Source organism: Octopus sinensis, unplaced genomic scaffold (assembly GCF_006345805.1).
Source record: "Octopus sinensis unplaced genomic scaffold, ASM634580v1 Contig13644, whole genome shotgun sequence".
Taxonomy (NCBI): domain Eukaryota; kingdom Metazoa; phylum Mollusca; class Cephalopoda; order Octopoda; family Octopodidae; genus Octopus; species Octopus sinensis.
The window spans coordinates 163,514-176,334 of record NW_021833024.1 but is presented as its reverse complement, the minus strand read 5'-3'; the positions used below and the strand labels follow the sequence as shown (position 1 = coordinate 176,334).

Here is a 12,821-nt window from a genome sequence, read left to right as displayed (position 1 = left end):
TTTTTCTTCCCAAAAATACGACCGCTTTAATTCAACCCTAGATATGGGAATAATAAAATCCTTCAAGTCCCTCTATTTCAATAAACTGATTGATTTTACTCTTATATTTGAAAAAGAACAGCTTTCTAATTTGAATTTGAATAATGTCAATCTTAGACAAGTCATTACAGTTGTCGGGGAGGCATGGAAAATGATGTCAGAGACAACGATAATTAATTGCTGGCAGAAAATAAATGAAAACAGATCAAAAATTCGGATAATGTACAGTTGGACGAAGAATTAATAGATGACGTGATTTCAGATGTTATTTCAATGGATTCGACAGATATTATTGAGGACAAAATTACTTATGATGGATATGAATCTAAAAAATCATCAATTAAAGAAATCATAAACATCGTGAATTCTCTAGAAGATAATATTTTCAGTACATGTCCACAATTTTTGAAAATCTACTACGAATTTAGAAAAAACCTATCAGGAGAACTGAAAAAAAACCAATTCGGTGAGAAAATTACTGATTACTTTTAATAGTATTTTTTGTTGGATTTATTAAATTTTTAAATTTTATTAAGAAAGGACTATGTTAGAATTTTTATTAATATTAAATAATTTTAATTTATAGTCTAAAATGCAATAAAAATCTATTGAGGAGAAAATAAAAGCAAAAAATCTTTACCCTCGCATTTTGGGGCACCCCCGCTTTTTGGGGCACTATGATAAAAATGCTGCCCCAAACCGGGGTCGTACTGTATTATGTTTCTACGGCAGTTGCCGATAATAATAATAATAAAATTTTGTAGATTACAACATGCGCAAGTGTAGTAGATTTCAAAAAGATGCATAATATTCTACATCGATGATAAAAACATTTGAAATGGAACATATAGTTTTTTTCAATTGTGCGGAAAATATTTCACAAAGATCAACAATTATCTCAGGCTTGAGAAACAAAAATACTTGATAGTGATCCTCTTTTCTCAGCAAAAAACACTTATTCAATCTAACATATTCAACCATTGATAAAAAAGTTATGACATTGATAGAACTTTTTGGCGGATTCATGGACGACATTTCTTTTTCGCCGTTATATACGGATTTACTGATTTCAGGGCTAGCAATGACTGACTGGCAAAAAATTTAAATTTGAACCGATGTTAGACAAAATTGACAATTGAACTGATCCTGCAAACGAAAGAAACAGATATTTCAATTACATATATAATTTTCAATTTTTGATAATCAACCGGAAGTGCAAAACCTCTATTGCTCGCAAAATTCTAAATCTCGCAAGATTTTGTCAGTTCAAAAAATGGTGAAATTCGGAGGTTTGACTGTATTTCTCTAGATGAAGAGAAATATTTTCTCTGATTGAGTCAACTGTGATAGCCAAATCCTCAATATATAGATTATCGTTAAAATTGATTACCGGTTCATTAGTTGCAAAAGTTATTATGTCACAGGCGCTGGGCATTACCGAGCGCTACGGGTTACCCAAGTGGACTTAGAAAAAAATCAAGAAAAAATACTTGAAATTTTATGTTTCAAATTAATATACTTAATTTGATCAAACACGTAAAAAAAGTTATAATTTTTTTTATGATATTTTTTAATTTGTTAAAATTATAATGCACAAAAACTTGCTTTAAAAATTACTATATTAAAATAAAATATATTTATTAAGATTTAATAATTGTTATCTTACATAAAAACAATTCTAAATGTATCTACTATAGATTTAATTCAAGAATAAGGCGTAAGACGTTTAAGCACTAAGGCTCCAAAATTTTCATTAACGTTACACAGAAATTGAAAAAAACTTTTTTATGGATTATAACTAAAATTTTAATTATTTTTGATCTTTATTTATTTTTTTGATTCGTTTCTTGTGGGTTTTTTTCATTGTTCCGTCGGACATTCGTAATTCGACAATATTGTTTGACAATATACTAGAAATTTGTACAATCTCTCCGTATGGAGACTCGAATTTTTGAAGAGCTAAGGATGGATTTGTCCCAAAATCTTTCTGAACCCTGACCTATGTTTTAGAAATAGTGATAAATTGAAATTACATGATCACCAATTTTAAATGAGTATTTCGATTGATGTACGCCCATTCTTTTATTCATTTTCTTAAAATATGCTGAATCCAATTTTAAAGGCTTAAATGTAAATTTAAATGACGTGTCTTCAAAATCAAATGTTAATGAAAACCTGTTTGCTCATTTTGCCCAGAAGCAATGTCGGCACAGTTTTCATCATTTAGTGTTTCTTCACAATCTAAAAATGTTTTATTTATCTCATTTAAACTACCAATATCTGTATTAATCTCAATGCTGTTGAATCCATTGATCCCACGATATTTGTAAAATGGAGTATTGCCTCAAAATATTTTTCAAATGTTACCTGTCGAGGAATGGGTAGAGAGATTATAAAAATACACTGCTTCCTTTATGTTCTTTGTCCAACACTTATCTTCGGACATCATCTTAGATTATGATCTTGTGATTGTCTGATTGAAGCGTTCAATAATTCCCTGGCTCCTTGGATTGTTAGGTCTACTATGAATTTGCTGGACATTGAAGCGATCACATAATGCTCTAACATAGGAATTTTTAAATTCCGTTCCATTGTCAGATTGCAAGAATCGGCATGGTCCAAAATCAAAAAAAATTTCTTTAAGATTTTCTGCAACTTCACTTCCACTCTTAGTTTTCAAATTTTTTGTGAACGCATATTTCGAATATACATCAATGACAGTGAGAAGCCATTTGATAGATTGGTTTTTTTCATTAAACCTTGAATTTATTTAATACCAAAGTCTCACCTTTTGAGATCAATCAGATCTATCTGAAATCTCTCATTTGGTTGTGAGGCTATAATGTGGTTTTCAGGATCAACTATTTTTAGTGGTGTCGCAAATCGACATATATCACATTCCGATACTACTTTCCTGATGATTTCGCGTTTAACAAAAAATATCTCTGATTACGTGTTATGTCCGCAATGAGTCATTTGATGAATTTGCGTAGCCACTAATTGCATCTCCTCATGATTGTCTGCAGAAATGACTATTTTATGGTTTCCACGTGAGTCTTTAAGATATAGCCGCCCGGTAATGAAAGTAAAATTCTTGGACTTTTAAGTTAATTTGTATTTTTTTGTTTAGATATTCCAATGATCCCCTGCTCTTCCAATATTTTAACTATATGATCATATTCATGTACAGTTTTGACAAAGCAGCGAGGCATCAAGAAAACTTTATAGAATACGCATGGTAAATTATCTATTTAAAAATTATCAAATGCTGCGCCTTTTAAAAATATTGAAATTATATATTTATTAATTTTAAATATAATAACTAAAAAATTTAGGTTTAATTTTTATAAAAAATTCTTTAAATGTTAAATTTGAGCATTCAGTAACCCGTAGCGCTCGGTAACCGGTAGCGCCTGTGACATATGTAACTATATGATCATATTCATGTACAGTTTTGACAAAGCAGCGAGGCATCAAGAAAACTTTATAGAATACGCATGGTAAATTATCTATTTAAAAATATCAAATGCTGCGCCTTTTAAAAATATTGAAATTATATATTTATTAATTTTAAATATAATAACTAAAAAATTTAGGTTAATTTTATAAAAAATTCTTTAAATGTTAAATTTGAGCATTCAGTAACCCGTAGCGCTCGGTAACCGGTAGCGCCTGTGACATATTATGTTTATAATGAGTTAAATCTGAATATCGAACAGAGTAAATTTTCCGAAAAGATAAATAATTCAAAAAGTTTTGGCTTTATGGCATCAATTATTAATATTAAAATACATAAGCGCAGAAAGCTTATTATTTATTTATTTACCCCCGGCCCCTTCAATTGAAGGAAACCGGTGGCTAACAAGAACGAAATTGTCAATGTCGGACGCTCCCAAAGATCCCCGATCGCGATCCAGTGTTTTGAGGAAGCAGAAGGTGGGCCTGGACACAAGAAAAGGTCACTGAGCGAGTGGGAATGCGTGGATTCGGAAAAGGATATATTTCGACGATAATTGAGTAGCCCAATATGATGGCCACTTAGGTCGACGAGTCTTTCATTTTAACAAATTGAAAAATAAAAGATAATGTTGAATTTGGGTTCATTAAATTAATTAACTCAATGAAATAATGGAAAAATGCATAATTTGCCATCAAATTATAAGAATCTGTTTTTTAAAACCGTCTCAATTTAAAGACTTTAAATTACGCTCGCGAAATATTTCGCTTTTAGGGCTCTTATTTAAAAATTGGTAATTTTAATTGTTCTTACATTTTCGCAAGATAGGAAAATTGCTTTGAATTTTACAAGGTTCGAAGGATCGAATGGATGAAAAATGAATTTGTTTAGAGCCATGAATTTAAAAAAAAATTTCACAGGCAAAAAAATTCATGCACTCACGCCAAAACTAGCTCCTTATGGAAAATCTTTATTCAAAACCTTAAGTCAAACTGATTTGTCATAAAGAAAAAGCCCGGATGAAAAAATTAAATAATCACTGGAATTAAGCCAATTAAGAAAGTGTGGCTTGAAAGTGGCGCATAGTGATGCCAGCCCATCTGGTCACCACGGAATTGTATTTCTTTAAAAAGATCTTTACCTAAAAATTCGTCCAAACTTTTTTGAAATGAGGTCTTTTCAAACACTGAGTAGCCAACGCAACTCCATGACTTTAACGCTTCTTGACATTCCGTAAGCCTAGCGTGTTCGAGTGAGTAAAAAAGAACAGAGCTACAAAATCCGTAGATGACCAAAGAAAAAATAGATAACACGCAAAGGCCAGGTCTTTACAAGAAAGGACCCTAATTCCTTCAAAGCGGACAAGCAGACTTGTAAGAACCGGAATACTACACAAAAACAATCAGAAAGAATATTTAAGATCAATCAGAAAGAATCCATTACAGCATCGCCAATGGCCAAAAGACAATGTCAGGTCAATAGCACAATAGTGAAAAGATAAGGTAAATTATTTGTGGAATTAGTAAAAAGTTCTTTGAATGAAAAAGAGAAAATTATTTATTGTGACTGGTCTGTGAATCCAATTTTGGTACGTTTTTGAATTGATTAAGGAATTTACACGGTTTAATAAGGATTCGACAAAACAATCAATTTTACATGTATAAATTTATTATAAATTTTTTTGAAAATAAATCCAAACGTCCGTCGATATAACAAAACGATGATGAAAATATTTCCAAGAGTTAAAATCGACCAAATGTTTAACAAGAAACTAGCGCGTTTGGACACCTGAGAGTTCAGAAAGCACCGCTTTGGAAACAGGAAATAGTGAACATTGATCGTTTAAAGTTGTTCTTTAAAATCTTCTAATGTTTGTTTGATCTTATTATAATTTTAGCAAAATGATAGATTTTGTTGTGCTTGCGGATTGTATTTTTACCTTTTTGTGTCGGTCCCTCTAAAATTTGGTCTGCAAGTCTCCCGTTCTATAAATGTTTTTATTTTTGTCTGCTACCCTTTTTCCAACGTACCTCCAGCCACCATTTTTTGTGGTCTTGTTCTTTATTCAGGTCGGTTAAAATCATAATTCATATTGTAAAATCGGCCAGGATTTCGTGGCTAACGCTGTCTCATTCAATTAAATCTGCTTCATCTTTTGACTTAAAATAACAAACGTTTCTTTTTTGCTTCGTGACTTCTAAATACTGGTCGATGAGCCTTTTTCATTTGATTTGCAGGAATTTTGAAAAATTATAAAATTAAAGCTATTTTTGAATTTAACTTCACTAAATTTATTGACTCCCTCAATGAATAAACAAAATGCATGATTTGTCATAAATTATGAGAAAAAATTTCAAAATAGGCATCACAAAGATTCTGTACACACAGAAAATGGCATAATTCTAAACAAAAGATTAGAAATCTCACCAAATAGTTATAATAAACCTGAAGTTTTTTAATAATAAAATACAGACAAATGAAAAACATGGAACAAAAGCAAAAAATGTGGTTTATATTTCAGGTGGCCCACACAAAATTTTCTGATGCAAAACTGATCCCCGTGTAAAAAAATGTTGCTAACTGCTTGCCTATAAATTCAAAACTAGAACGAATAAGTTGCCAGGGCATCAAAAGAGTGCGAAAGAAACAAATTAACTAGCCATAAGTCTCATATTCATTATGAAATATGTCCCTATCACCCGTCAGATCGAGTTCTATATATTTAAAATTACTCTCAAAAAGGAACAGAGCGCAATTAGACAGTAATTCTCTGTTTATTATGAGAAAAATGCCAAAATACAAATGTAATTCCATCCTTGAGTGTAGAAAAAACCCTTCGAAGAACAACATCAAAAACATTCCTTGGATCACTGCAATGATACCAATTAGACAGATCAGAGGCACAATTACTGTCCTCACACGGCGGAGTATGTTGAATTCCACCCACACATCTCCGACAATTAAGTCTAAACCTCTGAATAATCCTCCCACTTGTCGTGCGTGTCACTAATCGAGTCCGAAAGAGGGGCTGATATTTCACGAAGATCATCCAAACTAAAATGTCTCTCAGCGTCCTCTCTGTCGACCACACAATCACTTAATGCCTTCTTATGAGCCTGTCTCTGTAATATCCTTTCCTCAATACTCCCAGTCTGCGGTCATTTTGATTGAATACCGAAATAAGACGATAAATAAAACATTCCTTCTTCTGCCCATCTCGCCATATCCTTGCCATTGCTTGGTCGTCATTCGCAGGATTCCAGTCAGGATCAAACATCACAAGACGGTTGGCCGCAACAAGATTAAGTCCACAACCCCCGGCCTTACTACTCAACATGAAGACAAATATATTCTATCATACTTACACAACAAATACAGAAAAATTACTAAACTCATCAACCAGTTTAGACCGCTTTTTTGAGGTCAACGAACCGTCCAATCGAATGAAGGAATATCTATTTATTTATAAACCCTGCACACCCATTCCGAGTACAAAGTTGTTCAAACAAGTCCAATGTTTGTGTGTAATTCGAAATGAGCACAACTTTGTCATTCGAAGTTGATTTTATTATTCTCAACAGACAATCCAACACTCTGAACTTGCCTTTATCTTAAATGCAGCAACAAACCAGAACTGTCGCTATCCACAGTCCCTTCATTCAACAAGGCAGGGTCTAAATAGTCCCACCCAACCTTACGATTACACAACTTCTTTAAAGAAGAAATCAAAACCAACGAATCCAATTCCCGATCATTCACTAATGAGGAATATAACTGTTTCTGTTTATTTGTAAGAACACAACAGACCACATGTTCTCCTTAAACATTAAACAAAACTCATTAGACTTTTTATAGGTAAATAATGTGAGAGGAGACTGCTTGTCCTTCGAATTATGCAGAGATTCACAATAGAGATCAGTTCAGCCAGTTTTTGATCTCCCTCTAATCTTTGACTTTCAGTAGCGTCCAAATCCCGTCCTCGAAGAATTGGATTTTCAAACTTTTTCTTAAATTCCAAAGACGATCCTTCAATATGAAAACACAAACCACCAAGAATCCCTTCATTGACGAAATTAACCAACGAGAAATACTCCAACAAATCATTTTGAATCGGTGTTCCAGAGAGAATAATTCTTTCCGAGTAGCCAACCCCATCAATGTTGTATAAACCTGACTTTGCTGATTTTTTAGTCGGTGACCCTAAAAAATAATAAAATAATCAAAGACTTCGTCACAAATTAATAGACTGGACTCAATTCTTCTCAAAAGATTGCAATGTAATCTCAAAGTCTCGTATGAAATGATCAAAACCAGTCCATTCGATCTCATTTCTCCAGAAAACCTTCCTTTGAATGATTTATAAACATCAAATCACTCAAAATCGACTTGACTGAGTTTTTTCCATTTCCATCGGCAGTCATAACACAAATTTTATTATCTAACCACTTTTTGAACTCCTTTTCCCAATTCTATGTTAAAAATAATGACAAAATATACTTTTACAAGACTACTTGGAGTCACAACCACGACTTTATCAACCACGGGACTTCCATTCGGTCCCTGATTCTAATTCTAGATAAATCAAATATAAAATACACGATTAAAGTCCAAATTAGACAAATGCACTGCAAGGTTTTGCCAAGTCCCTTAAAAATTAGCAAAATTAAACGACCATTTCATCTGCCATTATACATCCACGGAAATCCGTGAGTTGTGTCCCGGTGACACAATCAAACATGAATTTTATTCCCTGAAATTCAAATTTGTGGAAAAACCTCTCGTTGATGTGGGCGGAGAATATTTGAGAATAAAGGATCCACAACTACGTGAACTAATTTGTCATTTCTGGTGGTTTTGTTTAAAATACTCGTTTTGTCGTAGTGATTCTTCCATGGAGAGTTGTGGAGGGGTGAATAGTATTAGTGCATTCTCACTTGAAGGATCGTGGAGGGATGTTCTGGTAAGTTTTCGACGGAATCCGAGAGCTCTTTCCAAAGATCCGTTTGAAATATACCCGTTTAAGGGCACTTTAAATGGTTTATAAATTGTCTTGGATAAATCCTGTGTGGTTTGTAGATTGCTTATATTTGAGTCCGGGGCTTTAGTGGGAAGTAATTTGCGGTACTGGATATGTGATATGAACCAACAACCATTAATAAAAGTAGCGGGTATTTTATTATATATTATTAAATATTTTATAATTGTTTTTAAAATATATTTTTACTAAATATTTAATAATTGTTTTTAAGACTACAATTATTTATTTTAGATTGAAATAATATTTTAAAACATTAAATCAATTAAAACTGCGATACAATTATTATTATTTTATAAAATTATTTAAAAATTCTAAAATATTTTAAAAGTAATAAAATAATAAACCACACTATAACGACGTGAGTCCAATGAATAATCTACGGCTAATAAAATCAAGCTTTATACAAAAACCCAAATTCCTGAGTGTGTTTAAAAACGACGTCAAAAAATTTTACAAAAAAGTTTATTTTAAAAAGGAAAACAACCATTATCAAATCTATCTCGATAATTTCCGACTCAAAACATCCAAAAGCAACCATTTTTGTCTTCCGAACGAAGCACTGGCCTGTTGTGTCTCTGCCGAATTTATGGCCCAAGGAACCACAGTAGAGCGTAGACGAATGTACTTAACCAGACTCTGTGAACACCTCATTGAGGACTCTTTCAACAAGAATGATTATATTGACAAGATTTTAGGCTTTCTTGAAACTGATACAATTTGGTTTTTTGACATTTTTTGTATTAATAGTTATTTTTCACAAGATCCCTCCTTGTTCTCACAGCAATCGAAACTGTGGCTTCCCGTCATTAATTTATTCAATAAAATGTTTATAATTTAATTAAACAAATTAGATATAATGTTGATATAAAATATACTACTAATTTAACTGAAATTAATTTATCTAAAAATACAATCTCCACCCTGACTAACAAACTGCAAGAATATTCCAGAGAGTTTTTGATTGGTAATGAATTATTTTAATATAATAGGGATCAGCTACTCTGCTGAGGTTCTCAAGTCTGTTGTACTTTCTCTGTTGATGTCTGACTGTCGTCTGACTCCTTCCGAGGCGACTAAATTGACGAGATTGGAAGCTATCCATCAAGTTGTTTTTGGTTTAATATTTTTCTTAGAGCAGTAAGTGGGGGAGTGTAGAATGGTATCATGGACTTGACGAGGCAGAAATGCTCTCCAAGGTGTCCTCTGCCTCCATATATATGCATATTGTTATGTCGAAATGATTAATATTTTGTTAGTGTGTGGTATTTAATTTTGTGAGTTTTTTCTAATCAAAACTTGGTTGGTTTTTATTAGAGTTTTGTGGAACTTTAGTTATTATAGGGAAATGAGATGTTTATAATATCGTCTCAAAAACTAGAAAAAACTCACAACTCACAAGAGCGTGAGTTACGTATAATATTTTAACAATGTCAGAAAATGTCTAAAAATGTGTTTTTATACTTTCTAGCCTACAAGAAAAGACATAAAGAAAAGCATTATTTGCGTGACTTGATATACATGTGTTGATATGTGCCGATTTTGATTGTCTGCACGTCCAGTCGTCCGAGTATATTAAACAGCTCAGTGCTCATCTCCTGCTTACTATATTCGGGAGTTGTCTTCATAAACAAACTTAACAAATGCTTAAAACGATAAGGACGATTCTCCAAACACCACTCAACTGCCTGAATCGACAGTTTTTCACTACAATAAAACTAAACCACAAACTTGAACACTTTGTTAGCAATTCGAGGAGATTCCACCACATCCAAATCATTGCTAACCGGTCGCTTGGCAGGGGAGTCCACTTCTGGCTTGGACTTTCGTTTCCCCACATCGAATTCATCATAAATGTCATCCTCGTCAGGTATGATAGAAGAATCACTCCCTCCTGATATCTCCACACTGTCCTCGGTGTCCTCACTGTCTAAAACACACTCACAACACACTCCAACCTGATATTTGTCCTCGTTTGACTTGTTCCTCCTTCCTGGCATCAGACACCTCTCTATCTTTAGTAGTCTCGGCCACTGGGACCTCATCATTGGATTCGGACTCAACCAACTCCTCCATCACCCCCTTCTCCGAATACTTCCCAACTTCCCTGCTTGTTTCATTCTCACTTTAAACTGTTTTTACTTATAAACCTGGATGAGTCATAAACCTCCTTCATTTCCCCGTTGCTGTCTTCTCCTGATTCGTCCAATGCCTCGTTATCCTCATTGAATTTAATATTTTTGGGTTTGTCCTTCTCTGTGGGCTGGGAATGTGGTTTGGTTTTGTCCCCACTTCTAAGAATCTGGAAATAAGACACAAAACTACCAAATCCTTAGTCCTCGACTCATTAGACGTGTCCTCGTCTTCTTTCTTCATTCTTCGGGATATCATCAACTGGTAGTGATCCACATATTTATCATGTCTATTTATAAATGGAAAATATACTTTTTATATTCATTTTCTGCCTCGTCTATCGACAAATGTTTATATCGACCTGTCGGATACATTTTGTAGACTGAATCGACCAGATATGCGTCGAAAACACCGTCCTTGTTCTGCATAAACACATAGTAGTCCGCGTTTTGGTTTATTTGTCCTTCCTTTACTCCCTTAAACCTGGAAATGACGAATAAACACACTTTCTCGTGTCCTTTCCAATTCCTTGTCTGTAAATCCACGGCTGGTCATCTACGCTGTAATCTTCCCGTTTTATTCCGTATTTCCGTCGTTTGGCTTCATCGCGGAAGTTTTTTCCGTATTCAGTCCCGGCACCGTATTTGGGGACCACGTCGATGTCGTTGGCGAGTTTGTATTCACGGAGATTGTTTTCCCGTTGCATAGAGATCTGGTGATGTGGGAGAGTTGGTTACTTTTGAACTTTTTGAAACTTCGACTTTGTTGCCTGATCCGAATGCCAGCAGATGAAAACGTTTATTTTTTGTTCTAGTTTTGTTCAGTGATTTGAATACCTCGGAACACGAACTGAATACTCTCGAGAAAACTGAGAATTATCCATCACCACAAAACAATATATATACTAATCCTTTTTATTTAAGTTTTTAATTAAATAATTTTTTTACATACAAAAGATATAATTAAAAGTTTACACAGCCATCATCAGGAGTGGACCTCGCCGACATTATCGACGTTCCGTCGCCTCTCACGATAGCAACAGAAATCAACTGGAAAAGTCACCGGGTCTCACGTGTGTCGTGGCTTTTAATGTGGGTAAGCGGTGTTGTCGTGTTGTGTTCATTTTATTTAATTTGTGCTTAAAAAGAAGAAAAAAGAAAGGAAAAATCTGAAAAGAACATGCAGGAAACTTCAAGAGAAGATGAAATCTGCAAAAAATCCAACACGATCAACAAAAGATAGAGGATAATACACTGCACGGCCTGCTCGTGTGGCTTCCATATGTCCTGTGCCGGAATGACTAAAAAAGTCCTGGCGGTCATTTCTGATTGGCATTGTCGGGCATGTCTCCAACCAGATAATGCGACAAACTCTTCCCTACGCTACCCTTCTAAATGAAATACTTGAATTGATCTCAAACCTGACATATACACGAAGACTCTTGACAGGATTCCCAAAGCTGCCGGTATATCTGTCGCGGACTGTCTATGTGAGTGTATCGAAAGGGCAGTTTCTTCGGACGACTCTAAGGATTGGTTACGACTATTTTTCATCAAATTTATAAAAATAAACCTCCAAAGAAAAATAATGACGCCAGCATTATAATTTGTTGCGCTAAGTTTTTCGTAATTTTATTTCTCCGAAGTGAAAGCAAGATATGAAAGAAAAAAAGCGTGTTTGTAGCAAGGATTGACGCGATAGGAAAAATGACTCCAAAATACAGCCCGGCTCCACTCACAATGCACGTCCCCTCTGAGAAATACGAATCTTTATTAGCCGCCAAAATTATCGAAATAACAACCAACGGCAAACCTATAAATTAGACGAAAGGAAACCCCAATTTACAAGATGCGCTTTAAACAAAAAATTGTCAAACATTCGTCCGAGAACTTTGCAGAACTTGATATAGTGAATATAAACTTCTGTGAGCATCCACAAGAACTGAGTCAGGATTGCGTAGTGTAGAATAGCGCCTATAGTCGTGCACTCCCACCTAAATTTTTCTCTCGGGTAATATATCCCCGAAAGAAAGACCACAAATAGCAACAACATTGAAATTTCAAGATTGTGCAAAACTATTTGGAAAGTGGACTTGAGGTGGAGCCTGGAAACAAATATTGGCCATATTACTTTAAGTCATATGAAAAAATGGCAAAT

At 34.0% G+C, this 12,821-nt stretch overlaps 1 pseudogene; it reads right to left on the bottom strand.

Moving 5' to 3' along the window:
- Positions 1-6,251: 6,251 nt before the first annotated feature.
- On the bottom strand, positions 6,252-10,531 carry LOC115229735 (annotated as a pseudogene).
- Between the last annotated feature and the right edge of the window lie 2,290 nt (positions 10,532-12,821).